This window comes from Xenopus laevis, chromosome 5L (assembly GCF_017654675.1).
Source record: "Xenopus laevis strain J_2021 chromosome 5L, Xenopus_laevis_v10.1, whole genome shotgun sequence".
NCBI classification, from domain to species: Eukaryota; Metazoa; Chordata; class Amphibia; order Anura; family Pipidae; genus Xenopus; species Xenopus laevis.
In genome coordinates this window covers 163,558,922-163,576,580 of record NC_054379.1, presented here as the reverse complement: position 1 = coordinate 163,576,580, position 17,659 = coordinate 163,558,922, and the positions used below count along the sequence as shown (strand labels likewise).

The 17,659-nt window shown below is 40.2% G+C and overlaps 1 protein-coding gene across 2 annotated transcripts in view; it reads left to right on the top strand.

The window, feature by feature from the left end:
• The window catches only part of hmbox1.L (homeobox containing 1 L homeolog), a gene marked incomplete at its 5' end in the record, with an annotated part of 52,143 nt that overhangs the window by 6,741 nt on the left and 27,743 nt on the right, over nt 1-17,659 (top strand). For both annotated transcript variants that reach the window (NM_001093483.1, NM_001093630.1), the window contains 1 exon segment: nt 15,306-15,457.

Genomic DNA, 17,659 nt, shown 5'->3' with positions numbered 1-17,659 from the left:
GATATATAGAAACATTGGGGTAACAGTCACCCTGATATAGTTCCAGGGGTACCCAGGGCACAAATAAACACTCACCCCAAATCTCCCCCTAACTGGCCTTCAGACTGGGCCCCCTTAGCTCATAACAAGGTTACAGATATATAGAAACATTGGGGTAACAGTCACCCTGCTATAGTTCCAGGGGTACCCAGGGCCCAAATGAGCACTCACCCCAAATCTCCCCCTAACTGGCCTTCAGGCTGGGCCCCCTTAGCTCATTATATCTGTCATTGCATGCACTCAAGTTAGCTCAGACTTGCCCTCTGTACCTTGTAGTTTGACTTTGCTTTGCTGCACTGCTGTGCTCTATAGACTTTGTGAAAGTACTTTATGTTCAACTGAAGTGCACAGATTTGGCATGAAGGACAGAAGTTTAATCAGCCTTGAATCTCCAGATGTTATTAGGGTACAGGTATCCAAAATGCACAGGACCTGGGGTTTTCTGGCTAATGGTTCTTTCTGTAATTTGTATGTTTATACTTTGTCTACTGGAAAATCATAAAATAAATCCATCAGGCTTGTTTTGCTTCCGATAAGGATTAATTATATCTTAGTTTGGATCAAGAACAAGTTACTCTTTTATTATTATAGAAATAAACCATTTTTAAAAATGTGGATTGTTTGGATAAAATGGAGTCTATGGGAGATGGCCTTTCAGTAATTCGGAGCGTTCTGGATAATGGGCTTCTGGATAAGAGATCTTGTACCTGTACAGCTCACAGCGTGCTTTGAGACTGATCTGGCCTCTACATGAACCTCCAGTTAGGTGGCAGTAAGCTGGGATAATAAGCCTCAAAGTGTTTAAAAAGTTTGGTCAGGTAACATTGTGAGATGTGCATATTAACCTTTCACTTTGCTTTGCTGCTGCTCTCGGTTCAGTTTATGTGCTTTTCCCACTATATTCGTTATGTTCATTAAATGGGTTGTTCACCTTTAATTTAACTGTTCGTATGATGTAGAGAGTGATATTCTGAGACAATTTGCAATTGGTTTTCATTTTTTATTATTTGTGGTTTTTCAGTTTGCAATTTCAGCCATCTGGTTGGTAAGGTCCAGATTACCCTAGCAACCATGCACTAATATGAATATGACTGGAATATGAATAAGAGAGCAGGATGAGTAATAAAAAGTAGCAATATCAATACATTTGCAGCCTTAAATAACATTTGTTTTTTTAGATGGTGTCAGTGACCCCTTTTGAAAGCTGGAAAGAGTCGGAAGAAGGCAAATCATTTAAAAACTATAATAAATAAATAATGAAGACCAATGAAAAGTTGCTTATAGTTGGTCATTCTATAACATAATAAAAGTTTATCAAAAGGCGAACTACCCCTTTAAGTCTGTTGAGTGCCGCGTGTGGCTATAGGGCTGTATAAATGACAACGTGTGTAATAGCCGTATCGTTACTATCGGCGTATCGTTACTATCGGCGTATCGTTACTATCGGCGTATCGTTACTATCGGCGTATCGTTACTATCGGCGTATCGTTACTATCGGCGTATCGTTACTATCGGCGTATCGTTACTATCGGCGTATCGTTACTATCGGCGTATCGTTACTATCGGCGTATCGTTACTATCGGCGTATCGTTACTATCGGCGTATCGTTACTATCGGCGTATCGTTACTATCGGCGCATCGCCACTATCGGCGCATCGCCACTATCGGCGCATCGTTACTATCGGCGCATCGTTACTATCGGCGCATCGTTACTATCGGCGCATCGTTACTATCGGCGCATCGTTACTATCGGCGCATCGCTACTATCGGCGTATCGCTACTGTGGCCGTATCGTTACTGTAGCCCTACCGTTACTGTAGCCCTACCGTTACTGTAGCCCTACCGCTACTGTAGCTCTACCTTTACTATAGCCGTAGCGTTACTATAGCCGTAGCGTTACTATAGCCGTAGCGTTACTATAGCCGTAGCGTTACTATAGCCGTAGCGTTACTATAGCCGTAGCGTTACTATAGCCGTAGCGTTACTGCTTCTTAAACATACATGGGGCTCTGGTGCGCCAGTTCCGATGTGTCAGCATTAAGTGAATAGTTTCCTATTTTGACGCTTAGGCAGGAAACAAAGCGTAGTGACAATTACCATATGCCTGCAATTTGGGCTATTAGCCAATCACATGGCTAATGGGACGTGACCGAATGCTAGCACTAGTCTCACATCACTTTATAGTTAATAGGAATCTCTGGCCCATGGAGAAAACTGTTGCCAGAAAACACTGAGATCTCAGGCAGTTTATAAGGTTTTTCGTTATTTCCTCCGCATTTATTTCATTTTTTTGTCTGGCATTAGCCCAGGACCATATGGCAACTGAGCGACCCAGACTGGCTTTATATGATATAATTTGTGCAGCAGCATTCAGTTGCGGGTATCGTGGCATTCAGTAATTCCGATGGCATCGACGTTGGGAGGCTTGAAGTTTGTTACATTCCTTGATACATTTCTCAGGATCAGGGAGTCGGGGGGAAAAAATCACAGCTGTGAAGTAGTGATGTACAGGTTTTTTACCCGCCCGAGCCCAACTTCCGGGTTCCTTTTATACACCCGAGGGCGGGGAAAGCAGGAAGAAGAGCTTAACCCGCCTGACACCCGCAAATGGGAGTGCGAGGTCTGCCCGAACCCGACTGACCTGCGGGTTTCACGGGTATCAGGTAACAGTGAAGGTATCTGTTGTAACAGTTTCTCCAACGCTTCTGCTACTATTGTGTCAACAGTCTGTCTCCCTGAGCTAATAGTGGGATGTGTGAGAGCCGAAGTAAAAAAAAAAAATCCATTTTTAAAGTGTTACACTTTAGAAAAACTTTATAACATAATAGAAAGTTAAAGGGATACTGTCATGTGAAAAAAATTTTTTTTTCAAAGCTCATCAGTTAATAGTGCTGCTCCAGCAGAATTCTGCACTGAAATCCATTTCTCAAAAGAGCAAACAGATTTTTTTATATTCAATTTTGAAATCTGACATGGGGCTAGACATTTTGTCAGTTTCCCAGCTGCCCCTGGTCATGTGACTTGTGCCTGCACTTTAGGAGAGAAATGCTTTCTGGCAGGCTGCTGTTTTTCCTTCTCAATGTAACTGAATGTGTCTCAGTGGGACATGGGTTTTTACTATTGAGTGTTGTTCTTAGATCTACCAGGCAGCTGTTATCTTGTGTTAGAGAGCTGCTATCTGGTTACCTTCCCATTGTTCTTTTGTTTGGCTGCTGGGGGGGAAAAGGGAGGGGGTGATATCACTCCAACTTGCAGTACAGCAGTAAAGAGTGATTGAAGTTTATTAGAGCACAAGTCACATGACTTGGGGCAGGTGGGAAATTGACAATGTCTAGCCCCATGTCAGATTTCAAAATTGAATATAAAAAAATCTGTTTGCTCTTTTGAGAAATGGATTTTTTTTTGCCATGACAGTATCCCTTTAAACAATGTGTGTTGTGTCCTGTGCCATTGGGAGAGCTGTAAATCTGACCCCTTCACATACTTCCTCCTAAACTCATGATCCTAATTCTCTGATGTGACCCCAGTGGGCCGTGCCCTGTAGGTTACTCTCATTAAAGGGCAACTAAAGTCTAAAATAGAATAATGTTAGAAATGCTGTATTTTGTATACTAAATATAAAGATGAACTTCCTGCACCAGAAGCCCAATTAAACAAATGATTTATGCTTTTAAAGTTGGCGCAGGTGGCTGTCATCTTGTAACTTTGTTATACATCTTTGCAAGACCAAGACTGTGCACATGCTCAGTGTGGTCTGGTCTGGGGATCATCATAAATTATCAAAACAGCACAAATCAAATAATATCTGCCAGAAGCCGATACAGCAAGACTGATCAATAATCAGAATATACAGACTGCACTGGGTCTGTGGATACAAATCCTAACTGCAGCTATCCGAGCAAGTAAAACTAAGGGAGAATTTCACTGCATACAGTCAGATTTCTTATCAAAACTATACACATTTTTTTATTAAAGTATATTTCATTATATATTTTTTCGATTTTAGTTTAGTCGAATTACATTAGAGTTTTCAGGTCGGTAATATTCGTTTGAGTTTTAAATATGAGTTTTTTGTTAAATAAGATACTATTCGAATACAAAAAACAAAAGTTAACATTCGACCTTTGATAAATCTGCCTCTAAATAAAATAATTGGCACATCTCTATTAGCAAAAATTGAAACCTGTGGTTGTGAGAGTGAACGAGCAGGATTCTACTGCAGATTATTTGTTCTTATGGGGCTGCCAACTCTGTGCTGATCAGATCACTCTGATTCAGGTATGGGGTCTTTTATCCAGAATACTTGGGACCTCTGGACTTTCTGTTATTTAGAAACCCGTGCCTTAAGGCTGCTGCAAAAGAAATGATAGATACATTTTATGTAAAAATAGAAGAATGTGCCAGTGCATTAAACTATTTTAGATATAGAAGGAATGTGCTGTAAAAAGTTGTGTTTCTGGTTACTTTGTTGAAAATTTCTGCAAAAACCCTACTAGTCCCGCCATCTGTTCCACTTCCTGCTGTTTCCTTTCCCAGGCTGCACAGGGGAGCCGGCAGCACTCGGCACACTGCACTGTAGAACAGGAACCAATCAGCAGCTAGCAGGACCTGATAGGGAACTGAAGCCTGTCTTTACTTGTGCAGCTGCAGGGCTGTGATTGGCTGTCCCCCTCCTACTGTGCTTCTGGCAGGGACTGTTAAGACACACCCATCTCTCATTTGAACAGGAACCAGAGAATATCTATGGGGAGCTCCAATTAAAGGGGACCCGTCACCCAAAAAATTATTCAAAATCCTATTTTATCACATTAGTCAAGCAAAATGAACTTTAATGACACTGTATAAATTATTTGAATCTTGTTTCCTTCAGTCTGGGAATTCATAATTATAACAAGCAGGCAGCAGCCATTTTGTGGACAATGTTATTAAGGCAAGTCTTGTATCATCTCAGAATCTTGTTTGTGCACCAGAATGGGGGACCTGATGTCCATCCCCATGTCCTGGCTACACAATTAAATGGTGAAGAGAACGGGGGAATGTGGGGAGAGCAGTGACATGTAGGAAGTGCTGAATGGAAAGTGAAAGTAATTGTCTAAGGCATAGAGGAGGGGCAGACAATATTTGACTGACAGCTGAGATTTTAAAATGAGCTTACAACAGCTATGAATGCTTTAATAAAAAATATAAATTGGATTTCATGTTTAATTTGAAAAGGAATTATACAGCTTTTTGTGTCTGGGTGACAGGTCCACTTTTAAGGGGTTAATTTCGAAGACTGTATTAATTTACAGTCACAAGCAAAACCAATACCATATAGTATACATTATTGCCTACAAATATAGGTTTTTTTTTTTTTTAGTCTTATTTCAATATTAAAAAGGGGAGAAAAACAAACTAGTAGGAAAAAGTATAGATTTGTTTGTATAAATAGACTTTCTGTTGATAGAGAGAGAAATAGAGTTAAAGGGACACCGAGAGGGAGAGAGAGAGTTAAATGCACAGAGCGAGTGAGAGAGATAAACAGAGTTAAAGGAACACAGAGCGAGAGAAATAGAATTAAAGGGAAACACAGAGATAGAGAGAGTTAAAGGGACAGAGAGAGTGAAACAGATGGACAGATAGACAGCAGAAGCTGTTACCAGGAATCAAACCCAGAGCCTACCACAGGCCTTTTCCCTACCTTTACAGATGCCTACAGACCAGCCAAAACTCAATCAGGGCATCTCCAGCAACTATGGATGTGTACCAACCACACCACCTCAAAGCTGCTATCCACGAAGCTTCCTGGCTGCCCACCTGACCAGTCCATAAACAGGTGCTCTGATGGCTTCCCAAGCCTCATGGACCTTCATGGAATGTTCTCCTCAGTGTTGCTGTCCCTCTATGATCATTGGGTAGTTCAGATAGCCACAGGTTTCCTTTGAAGTGAATTTAAATGTGTTAGTTAATTATTTAGAACTCTATAGGCAGTGAAATGCTGAGACACTTGCAGTTGGTCATCATTTTTTTTTTTTTTACTTATTTGGGTGAATCACTGTTCACTAAAATAAAAGAGTAGCCCAGTTTTGACCAGTGACCCTTTAGTTGTACAAGTCATTTGCTGATGAGCTTGGCCTGAGCAGCCATAGTGTTTAGTTTCACTGGTGTGAAGGTGTAACGCTGTATTTCCCTTTGTCACATTATGAAGAATTTCCCTTGTTCCTGAATTTTCTAGTTGATACCATAATCTCTGTGAGCTTTTGGCTGTTAAGCTTGAAGCACTTGCTACCTGCACTGGCGCACGTTAATAATTATAATAAAATTGAATTAGAGTTTATTATACGCTGTATTACAGTTCGCCCGAAGCTTTCTGCACAGCCAATATGTATAGCAGCACAATACTCTGAATAAATGTCAGCCTTTCGCTCCTATATATATTGTAATTATATCCAGCCGTCATTTCTATCATTGATATTCTTTAAAAGTGATTGTGTATTAGCCTGTGGGGCGATTAAAGAACCTCCTTATTGCCATTGCTATAAATACAGCCTTCTTATAATACCCACTATAGGAACCAGGCCCAGATCTTTTAAAAGAGGTTGTTCACCTTTAAATTAAATTTTAGTATGATGTAGAGAGAGATATATGTGATATATACATGATTTTCTAGTAGACTTAAGGTATGAAGATCCAAATTACGTAAAGTTCTATTATCCGGAAAACCCCAGGTCCCGAGCATCCTGGATAACCGGTCTCATGATGTAGAGAGTGATATTCTGAGACAATTTGCAACTGTGTTTTTTATTTGTGGTTTTTGAGTTATTTAACTTTTTATTTCTTCAGTTTCAGCTAGGGGCTGTATTACCCTAGCAACCACACATTCATTTGAATAAGAGACTGAAATATGAATAGGAGAGGCCTGAATAGAAAGATGAGTAATTACAATACATTTGTAGCCTTACAGAGCATTTGATTTTTAGGTGGGGTCAGTGACACCCATTTGAAAGCTGGAAAGAATCAGAAGAAGGCAAACCATTTAAAAACTATAAAAAATACAAACCCCAAAAATCCAGGTCCCACTGCGACACATTGTTACATTGAGTAGGTGAAACAACAGCCTGCCAGAAAGCAGTTCCATCCTAAAGTGCTGGCTCTTTCTGAAAGCACATGACCAGGCAAAATGACCTGAGATGCATCTACACACCAATATTACAACTAAATACACTTGTTGGTTCAGGAATGACATTTTCTATTATAGAGTGAATTATTTGCAGTGTAAACAGTGTCATTTAGAAATAGAAAATAACATCATGACACAATCCCTTTAAAGGAAGAGTTCGGTGTGAAAATAAAAACTGGGTAAATAAATAGGCTGTGCAAAATAAAAAATGTTTCTGATCTAGTTAGTTAGCCAAAAATGTAATGTATAAAGGCTGGAGTGAGTGGATGTGTAACATAATAGCCAGAACACTACTTCCTGCTTTTCAGCTCTCTAACTCTGAGTTAGTCAGTGACTATAAGGGGGGCCACATGGGACATAACTGTTCAGTGAGTTTGTAATTGATCCTCAGCATTCAGCTCAGATTCAAAAGCAACAGTTTTGAACCATGTGTCCCCCCTCAAGTCACTGATTGGTTACTGCCTGGTAACCAGTCAGTTAAACCGAGAGAGCTGAAAAGCAGTAAGCAATGTTCTGGCTATTATATTAGCCATCCAGTCACTCCAACCTTTATACATTTATACATTTTTGGCTAACGAACTATATTAGAAACCTTTTTTATTTTGCACAGACTATCTATTTACCCAGTTTTACACTGAACAATTCCTTTAAGCTGCTGGGGGGAAGGGAGGGGGTGTTATCACTCCAACTTGCAGTACAGCAGTAAAGAGTGACTGAAGTTTATCAGAACACACGACTGGGGGCAGCTGGGAAACCGACAGTATGCCTAGCCCTATGTCAGCTTTCAAAATTAAATGTAAAAAAACGGATTTCAGTTCAGAAGTCTGTTGGAGCAGCACTATTAACTGATGTAAATCAGTTTTTCCCATGACAGTATCCCTTTACAGGGAATTGTGCTCTAACAGCGTGTGCCCAGAGTGCAGTTTAGTTGGAGGGAGTGTATAGTGTATTAACAGGAAGGAGCCAGGACTAATGACACCCCATAAAGATTCATGAGAATAGACACAAATCTATTCATTCTGTAACACGGCTAACCTTATGGTGCTTAATAGGTGTAAATTTACTATTGATTTGTCATGTACTTATGCAGCATAATGAGCGCATTATCCTCCTGTAACGCCGGGGTCACTTCTTTGGGAATAGTGATATTTCATATGCATTGGGCTTTGCTGAATAAATGTCTCTTTTTCAAATTAGCCCTGATAATCTGTAACCCCCAGGACGTATTATCTCTCCGATGGATTGGCAGGGGCCAGGGCAAGCGAATTCTTCTGCAAAGTGTCCCGTAATTATGGAAATGGCAATATTTGTGAATAATGCAAAAATTAGGCGTCCTCGTACTTCCTCTTATGTTCTCATATATTTTGGGAGAGATCCAGAAACTGCAGATATCGACTTGAAAATTTCCCTACTTTGCACATTTGCTGATGACGTGATACCTGCTATATATAAAGGTGCAGCACCCTGTTACTAATCAACTGATAGAATGTCCTGTACTTGCACCTTTTTACTGACTTTTACTTGGATAACTTTACGAACCCAAATCATAAAACTTTTCCCGATGAAAGACCGTCTCCAGTCTAAGCAGATTTCCAGTATTCATGCGTTAGATATTGTCAATGTCTTTAAAGGGGTTGTTCAGCTTTCAGGTAATTTTTAGTACAGGTATGCAATCCGTTATATGGAAACCCGTTATCCAAAAAACTCAGAATAACGGAACGGCCTTCTCCCATAGAATCCAAATTTTTATAAACGGTTTCCTTTTTCTGTGTGATGATAAAACAGTCGCTTGTACTTGATCCCAACTAAGATATAATTAATCCTTATTGGAAGCAAAACCAGCCTATTGGGTTTATTTAATGTTTATATGATTTTCTAGTAGACTTAAAGGGGTGGTTCAACTTCAGGTTAACTTTTAGTATGTTATAGAATGGCCAATTCTAAGCAACTTTTAAATTGGTCTTCATTATTATTTTTTTTTTTTATAGTTTATGAATTATTTGCCTTCTCCTGATTCTTTCTAACTTTCAAAATGGCGTCACTGACCCCGTCTAAAAAATAAATGCTCTGTAAGGCTACACATTTATTGTTATTGCTACTTTTTATTACTCATCTTTCTGTTCCAACTAACTCCTGTTAATATTCCATATTCTCATTCAGATCAATGCATGGTTGCTGGGGTAAAATGGACCCTAGCAACCAAATTGCTGCAAGCTGGAGAGCTGCTGAATAAAAAGTTGAATAACTTAAAAACCACAAATAATAAAAAATGAAAACCAGTTGCAAATTGTCTCAGAATATCACTCCCTACATCATACTAAAAGTTAACTCAAAGGTGAACAGCCCCTTTAAGGCACAAAGATCCAAATTATAGAAGGATACGTTATCCAGAAAACCCCAGGCCCCGAGCATTCTGGATAACAGGTCTCATACCTGTATGATGTATAGAGGGATATTCTGAGACAATTTGCAATTGGTTTTCATGTTTTAGTATTTGTGTTTTTTGAGTTATTTAGCTTTTTATTCAGCAGCATCTCTCCAGTTTCAATTTCAGCAGTCTGGTTTCTAGGATCCAAATTCCCCTAGCAACCATGCATTGATTTCAATAAGAGATGGAATAGGAGAGGGACTGAATAGAAAGAGGAGTGATAACAAGTAGCAAAAACAATACATTTGTAGCCTTACAGAGCATTTTTATTTTAGATGGGGTCATTTGAAAGCTGGAAAGAGTCGGAAGAGGACTGGCAAATAATTCAAAATCTATAGAAAAGGAAGGCCAATTGAAAAGTTGCTTGGTTTCAGCCATTCGACAACATACTAATAGTTAATAGTAAAGGTAATATAAAGTAGCAAGAAAATACATTTCTAGCCTTACAGAGGATTTGTATTTTAGACTTGAAAGCTGCAAAGAGTTGGAAGAAGAGTCGGAAGAAGAAGAAAAAAAAAAAAAAAATGATGACCAATTGAAAAGTTGCTGCGTATTAGCCATTCTATAACATACTAAAAGTTAACGTAAAGACGAAGGTTATTTATAAATACCATTGCTATTGAAGTCAGCATATGTCTGTTCATTTCCTATTCTATTCTTTCCCTTTCTAAATATTGTAACAGATCTAGGTGGAAGCAAGCAAGGCTGCCCACTGCTACAGGTATGGGACCTGTTATCTAGAAACCCTTTATCCAGAATGCCCTGAATTACGGGACTCCATTTTAATTAATTTAATTTTTTAAAATGGGTTTCCTTTTTCTCTGTAATAATAAAACAGTATCTTGTGCTTAATCCCAACTAAGATATAATTAATCCTTATTGGAAGCAAAACCAGCCTATTGGCTTTATTTAATGTTTAAATTAATTTGAAGCAGACTTAATGTACAGAGATCCAAATTATGGAAAGATCCCTTATCCAGGAAATCCCGAGGTCCAAAGCATTCCGGATAATAGGACAGAAAGACACTGCTTTCAATAGCAACTGCATTTACAGGGACAACTTTTACTAACGGTAAGTGTTGATTGAGCTGATGGGTTTTAGGTTAATTAAGGGCAATAATGAAGTACAGGTAATGGGGTTTATTTGTGGATGAATTAATTGGCCAGTACAAGTTAAACAGCGTAGAAGTGTAGTCTCTGGATTTACCATGTCTCTCCTGGGACTGTATTTACATAATAAGAGATTGACATGGGGAATATTTGCTCACTTTATTACACTCACACTTACTATAATCCCTTGCTTTGGGCTGGAAGAGTATTATTTGCTTTTTATTCATGTGAGAGGGGCGGCTCAGCTGGTGTCTAATCTAATGGGTATTTTATGTTCCTCCAAAATTAAAATATTACATTTGGCAACAGTGCAATGATACCTAAGCCGGAATTTACCAAAAGAGTATCTCCACAAGCACAAAGGCACACCAAATCAAAAATTATTTACCAAATGGTATTTATACTCTTTAGTACCAGCGGAATACTACTCATTACTTTATTTTATGCTCCTCCCTGAGCACAACAATTGGCAATTGGAACTTAAAAGGGGAACTTTGCCAAAAGCTTTTTTTTCTCCTTAAAAAAAGTGTATTTCTAAGCATTCTTCCAATATATGTTCTTTTAAAATGTTTATTTTGGAGCAATTTTGTAAATGCAGTTGTTATTGAAATGAGTGTATGTCTGGTCAAAATATCTGTCGTATTTATGGCTTGTGATGGTCATTAAAGGGGTTGTTCCTTTAATTCACCTTTTAGTATGATGTAGAGAGTGATATTTTGAGACAATTTGCAGTTTGTTTTCTTTTTTTATTATTTGTAGATGTTGTTTCAGCCATATGGTTGCTTTGGTCCTTACTTATTACCCTAGCAACACGCATTGATTTGAATAAGAGACTATGAATAAAAGAGGGAGATGAGTAATAACAATCAGCAATCACTTTAAATTTGTAGCCTTACAGAGCATTTGTTTTTTAGATGGAGACAGTGACTCCAATTTGAACGTTGGAAATAGTCAGAAGTAAAAGCCAGATAATATAATAATAATAAAGACCAATTTGTGCACAAAGTGAATCTGTAACCTTGTTATGAGCTAAGGGGGCACAGCCTGATGGTCAGTTAGGGGGAAATTTAGGGTGAGTGCTTATTTGTACCCTGGGTACCCCTGGAACTATAGCAGGGTGACACCCCAAGGTTTCTATATATCTGTAACCTTGTTATGAGCTAAGGGGGCCCAGCCTGAAGGCCAGTTAGGGGGAAATTTAGGGTGAGTGCTTATTTTTACACTGGGTACCCCTGGAACTATAGCAGGGGGACTTTTACCCCAAGGTTTCTATATATCTGTAACCTTGTTATGAGCTAAGGGGGCCCAGTCTGAAGGCCAGTTAGGGGGAGATTTGGGGTGAGTGTTTATTTGTACCCTGGGTACCCCTGGAACTATAGCAGGGTGACACCCCAATGTTTCTATATATCTGTAACCTTGTTATAAGCTAAGGGGGCCCAGTCTGAAGGTCAGTTAGGGGGAGATTTGGGGTGAGTGTTTATTTGTACCCTGGAACTATAGCAGGATGACTGTTACCCCAATGTTTCTATATATCTGTAACCTTGTTATGAGCTAAGGGGGCCCAGTCTGAAGGCCAGTTAGGGGGAGATTTGGGGTGAGTGCTTATTTTTACACTGGGTACCCCTGGAACTATAGCAGGGGGACTTTTACCCCAAGGTTTCTATATATCTGTAACCTTGTTATGAGCTAAGGGGGCCCAGTCTGAAGGCCAGTTAGGGGGAAATTTAGGGTGAGTGCTTATTTTTACACTGGGTACCCCTGGAACTATAGCAGGGGGACTTTTACCCCAATGTTTCTATATATCTGTAACCTTGTTATGAGCTAAGGGGGCCCAGTCTGAAGGTCAGTTAGGGGGAGATTTGGGGTGAGTGCTTATTTGTACCCTGGGTACCCCTGGAACTATAGCAGGGTGACTGTTACCCCAATGTTTCTATATATCTTTAACCTTGTTATGAGCTAAGGGGGCCCAGTCTGAAGGTCAGTTAGGGGGAGATTTGGGGTGAGTGCTTATTTGTGCCCTGGGTACCCCTGGAACTATAGCAGGGTGACTGTTACCCCAATGTTTCTATATATCTGTAACCTTGTTATGAGCTAAGGGGGTCTCATTATTACAGCAGTTGGGCGAGGGTCAGAATAGCACAAAGATAAGTCTGAATGAGACTCGAGGGGTATCATGGCTGACACTGCTGGGTTTTTGTTTGAAGCTTTCTGATTTGCTGTATTTGTAAGTGGCAAGAAGTTGCAGAGAATAAAAAGGTGTTTGAAGTGGAAGAGGTGCCGGGGGTTAGGCATTAGGGAGAGGAGGGGGAACTCTCATGTACAGGATAGAAGATAAAATAGATCTTGGTGCTACTTCTTTGGTGACTATCATCAGCTTGATATAATTTGGCCCCCAAACATGTGATAGGAGAAATAATTGCCTCTATCAATTATCTATTAATAGTTTTGTCACACAGAATTTTTTTTACAGTCAGAACCCCCAGTGCTGCTGCAGATGGAAGTGATAATAATAAGGCCTCTCTGCCCTGTAGTTGCAGGTACATATGTACTCGTGTCCCAAGAGCCCACCCACTTACCCATCATGCTGTGCATGTAGGTCACATGATATAACTGGATGAGTGATGTCCCATGATGCTCGGGGGCACATATGCTGATGCCTTTGTTATGGGCAGAGTAAGTGTCGTATTTGCCCCGTCATTGATTGGTTGAACTGGGGTGATAGTGGGACAGGCAGGAATAGGAATGTAATGTTTCCCAAATGTCTCCCCTCCTCCTGTCTCTCTATGGGCCCCGCTGCTTTGCTTTTCAATTATCTGCTATCTCACAGCCCTATTGACATCAATCTTCATGCCTATGAGATTCTTCTGCCTTTGTCTCATTTCTCTGAGATACAGCGTTTTTAGCCAAGTCTGTCTGATTTTTATTCCAAATATCTCCCCCCCTCCTCCAAACTCCCAGCATGTGCCTTCCCTTTATTATCAACTGACGTGTACATACCTGCACTGGTGCCCGACTAGGAGTCTATATTTAAAGGGCATGTAAACCTGAATATAACATTTTATTTTACTGCCTCATGAAAGAAAATATAATTCCAAACCAATTTTTATTATACATTCAGCATTTGAAATGAGCTGTTCATACAGGTAAAATCTGCCTCTATGGCTGGGTGTGTTGGGGCAGAGACACACGCTCAGATTTGGGGAGATTAGTTGCCCAGTGACAAATCTCCTCTTCTTTGGGGCCACTTATCTCCCCAAACTGCCTCCTGCCGGCTAGAATTTAATTCGCCGGCAGGATGGCAATCGGTGCTCTTTGTTTTCCGAAGTTGCCTCACGAGGAAACTTTGGGCGACTTTGGAAAAGAAAGCACTCCGAGTGCTATTCCTCCGGCGAATTAGATTCTAGCTGGCGGGAGGCAGTTCGGCCCAGAAGAAGAGGCGATTTATCGCTGGGCGACTAAATCTCCCCAAATCTCTGCCCTAAATCTGTCAACTGCTGTTTTACACACTCTACTGACATGTGAGTTTTAAGCTCAATGTGTAATCATTCCCAGTTAAAGTACATCTAAAGGCCCCTATACAAGCAGGTATAAGCTATAAGTCACAGCTTATTGCCCAGTGTATAAGGCCCTCCTATGGGCTTCCCTGATTCATATGTGGCCGGAAGTCAGCCAAATGACGATCTGTTGGGCTTAAAAATCCCATCAGATGGAAGACTGCATCGGTTTGTCCATATTGGGAAAGATCTACTGGTTTGGTGGCCTCGCCAAATTAGCTCCATGTATGGCCAGTTTAAGTTTGCTCATAGTCTGTACAGAGAGATCCCATAAAACTATGGCAGCATAGGTATTCCCTGTACTAAGCACAATTCAGCAGGAACAGTCCCTAAGTTTGCTCATAGTCTGTACAGAGAGATCCCATAAAACTATGGCAGCATAGGTATTCCCCTGTACTAAGCACAATTCAGCAGGAACAGTCCCCTAAGTTTGCTCATAGTCTGTACAGAGAGATCCCATAAAACTATGGCAGCATAGGTATTCCCTGTACTAAGCACAATTCAGCAGGAACAGTCCCCTAAGTTTGCTCACAGTCTGTACAGAGAGATCCCATAAAACTATGGCAGCATAGGTATTCCCTGTACTAAGCACAATTCAGCAGGAACAGTCCCCTAAGTTTGCTCATAGTCTGTACAGAGAGATCCCATAAAACTATGGCAGCATAGGTATCCCCTGTACTAAGCACAATTCAGCAGGAACAGCCCCTAAGTTTGCTCACCTTCTGCTGAGCAGTTGGTGTTTATTAGAAGCGTTCCATAGAGCATCTAGTCCCCATTCAGCAGAACATGGTACTGCTGGCAAGTGGAAACAGGACTGTATCTTTGGACTAATATGGACCATGTATTTTCTCATGGACTTGTGTCTAGAGCACTGGCAGTCACTGGGAGAAGGGGTGGACTAAGTTCCCGTGCCATGGGCAACACTGAACCTAAGTATTAATATTCATGTTTTGTACTGAAATTTACTTTGTAACTTCCTTCTTCTTCATCTCTCCAATCTGTTCTCTCCCTCTAGATCTCACTGAGCATAAAGGCAGATAGGGAGGAACCCGTTACTGATATATCCCACCCAGGACAAGAACCCAAGGTTCCCCGGCATGGTGACCCGCAGCCTGTGGCCTCTCAAACAAGTGATATGCGTCCTGCAGCAGACAGCAGTGCTGTGAGGTACGGACATCTTGCTGCCTATTTACTCACATTTCCCTATACTGTGCATTTGTTTGTCTGTTTGCTAAATGCAGGAATTTCCAAAACCGTCCAATTTAAAATGATCGATCAAATTTATATTACCCCTGTGAGGCTCAAAGCTATGGGTAGATCAGAGGGAGCCACATGTGTGAAATGCAGTAGCGGAGAAGCCGGATTCCTCCACTTGTTATGGAATTGCCCAAGAGTAGCAGCATACTGTGCAGAAGTCATCTGATAACATATTCCTATCCTTTCCTGGAGTCCCCTGAGACCTGCTTATTAGGTACAGGTATGGGACCTGTTATCCAGAATGCTTGGGACCTGGAGTTTTCCTGATAACATCTTTCTGTAATTTGAATCTTCATTTTAGTTTACTACAAAATCATCTAAACATTAAATAAACCCAATAGGCTGGTTTTGCCTCCAATAATGATTAATTATATCTTAGTTGGGATCCAGTACAAGTTACTGTTGTATTATTAAAGAGAAAAAAATCATTTAAAAAAATTTGGATTAATTGATTATAATGGAGTCTATCGGAGACGACCTTTCAGTAATTCAGAGCTTTCTGGATAACGGGTTTCTGGAAAACTGATCCCATACCTGTATTAAAGATGAGGCATTTTGTTCTACGCAAAAAAATTTGTAATATTGAAATGGATGAATCCCAACCCCCCTACACTTCAGCAATTGATCGACTGAAAGGGGTTGTTCACCTTTAAATGAACTGTTAGTATGATGTAGAGCAGGGATCCCCAAACTTTTGAACCCGTTGAGCAACATTCAGAAGAAAAAGGAGTTGGGGAGCAACACAAACATGAAAAATGTTCATGGGGTGCCAAATAAGTGCTGTGATTGGCTATTTAGTAGCCCCTATGTGGATTATCAACCTACATTGAAGCTCTGTTTGGCAGTGCACCTGGTTTTTATACAACCAAAACTTGACTCCAAGCCTGGAATTCAAAAATAAGCTCCTGCATTGAGGCCACTGGGAGCAACATCCAACAGGTTGGAGAGCAACATGTTGCTCACGAGCTACTGGTTGGGGACCACTGATGTAGAGAGTGATATTCTGATTTTGCAATTGGTTTTCATTTTTTGTTATTCATGGTTTTTGAGTTACCGTATATACTCGAGTATAAGCTGTCCAGAGTATAAACCGGTACCTAATTTTACCTCCAAAAACTGGGAAAGCTTATTGACTCAAGTATAAGCCTAGGTTGAGAAATGCAGCAGCTTCTGGTAAGTTTCAATCAAAAAATTGAGGGTTTCTGCTCCCATTGGAGGTGCTGGCGTCTCGTTTTTGGATGCCGGCGACCATTCTTGGTCTTTTGCACTTGACCCAAGTATAAGCCGAGGTAGAGTTTTTCAGCATATTTTGGGGGCTGAAAAACTCGGCTTATACTCGAGTATATACGGTATTTAGCTTTTTAATCAGCAGCTCTCCAGTTTGAAATTTCAGCAGTCTAGTTGCTAGGGTCCAAATTCCCCTAGAAACCATGCACTGATTTGAATAAGAGACTGGAATATGAATGAGAGGCCAGAATAGAAAAATGAGTAATAAAAAAGCAGCAATTACAATACATCTGTAACCTTACAGGGCATTTGTTTTTAAGATGGGGTCAGTGACCCCCATTTGAAAGCTGGAAAGAGTCAGAAGTAAAAGGCAAATAATTCAAAAACTATTAAAAATAAAGGCCAATTGAAAGGTTGCTTAGAATAAGACAGTCTAAACATGCTAAAAGTTAACTTAAAGGTGAACCACCCCTTTAATAAATGGTACTTTGCCTCTAATCAAACTGAGGTACAATGCTAGGGGAACACCCGGGAAGTTTGAGAAAATATGGGAGCTCTAGGTTTGCGCCGGTTTGCCCAAAGCATACGCTGATAACCTGTATATATGTTACATGCTCCTCTACTTTTTAAAACTGTCGCTAAACATACAAAATAATTGTAAACCGTAGTCACGTAAGTGTCAAGCTTGTTTGTTTGCTTCATTTTTGTTTCCGTTTGTCTTGTTTTAAAAATGCAAAAAAAAACAAAAAACCTTTTAAAAATGCAAAATAAAAACCTTTTTTTTAAAAAAAAAAATGCAGGAAATTCTTCTCTACTGCACAGATACCTACAAGCTGAGTTGTTGATAACCTTTCAGTTATATGTATATTTATGTCTGAGACATCT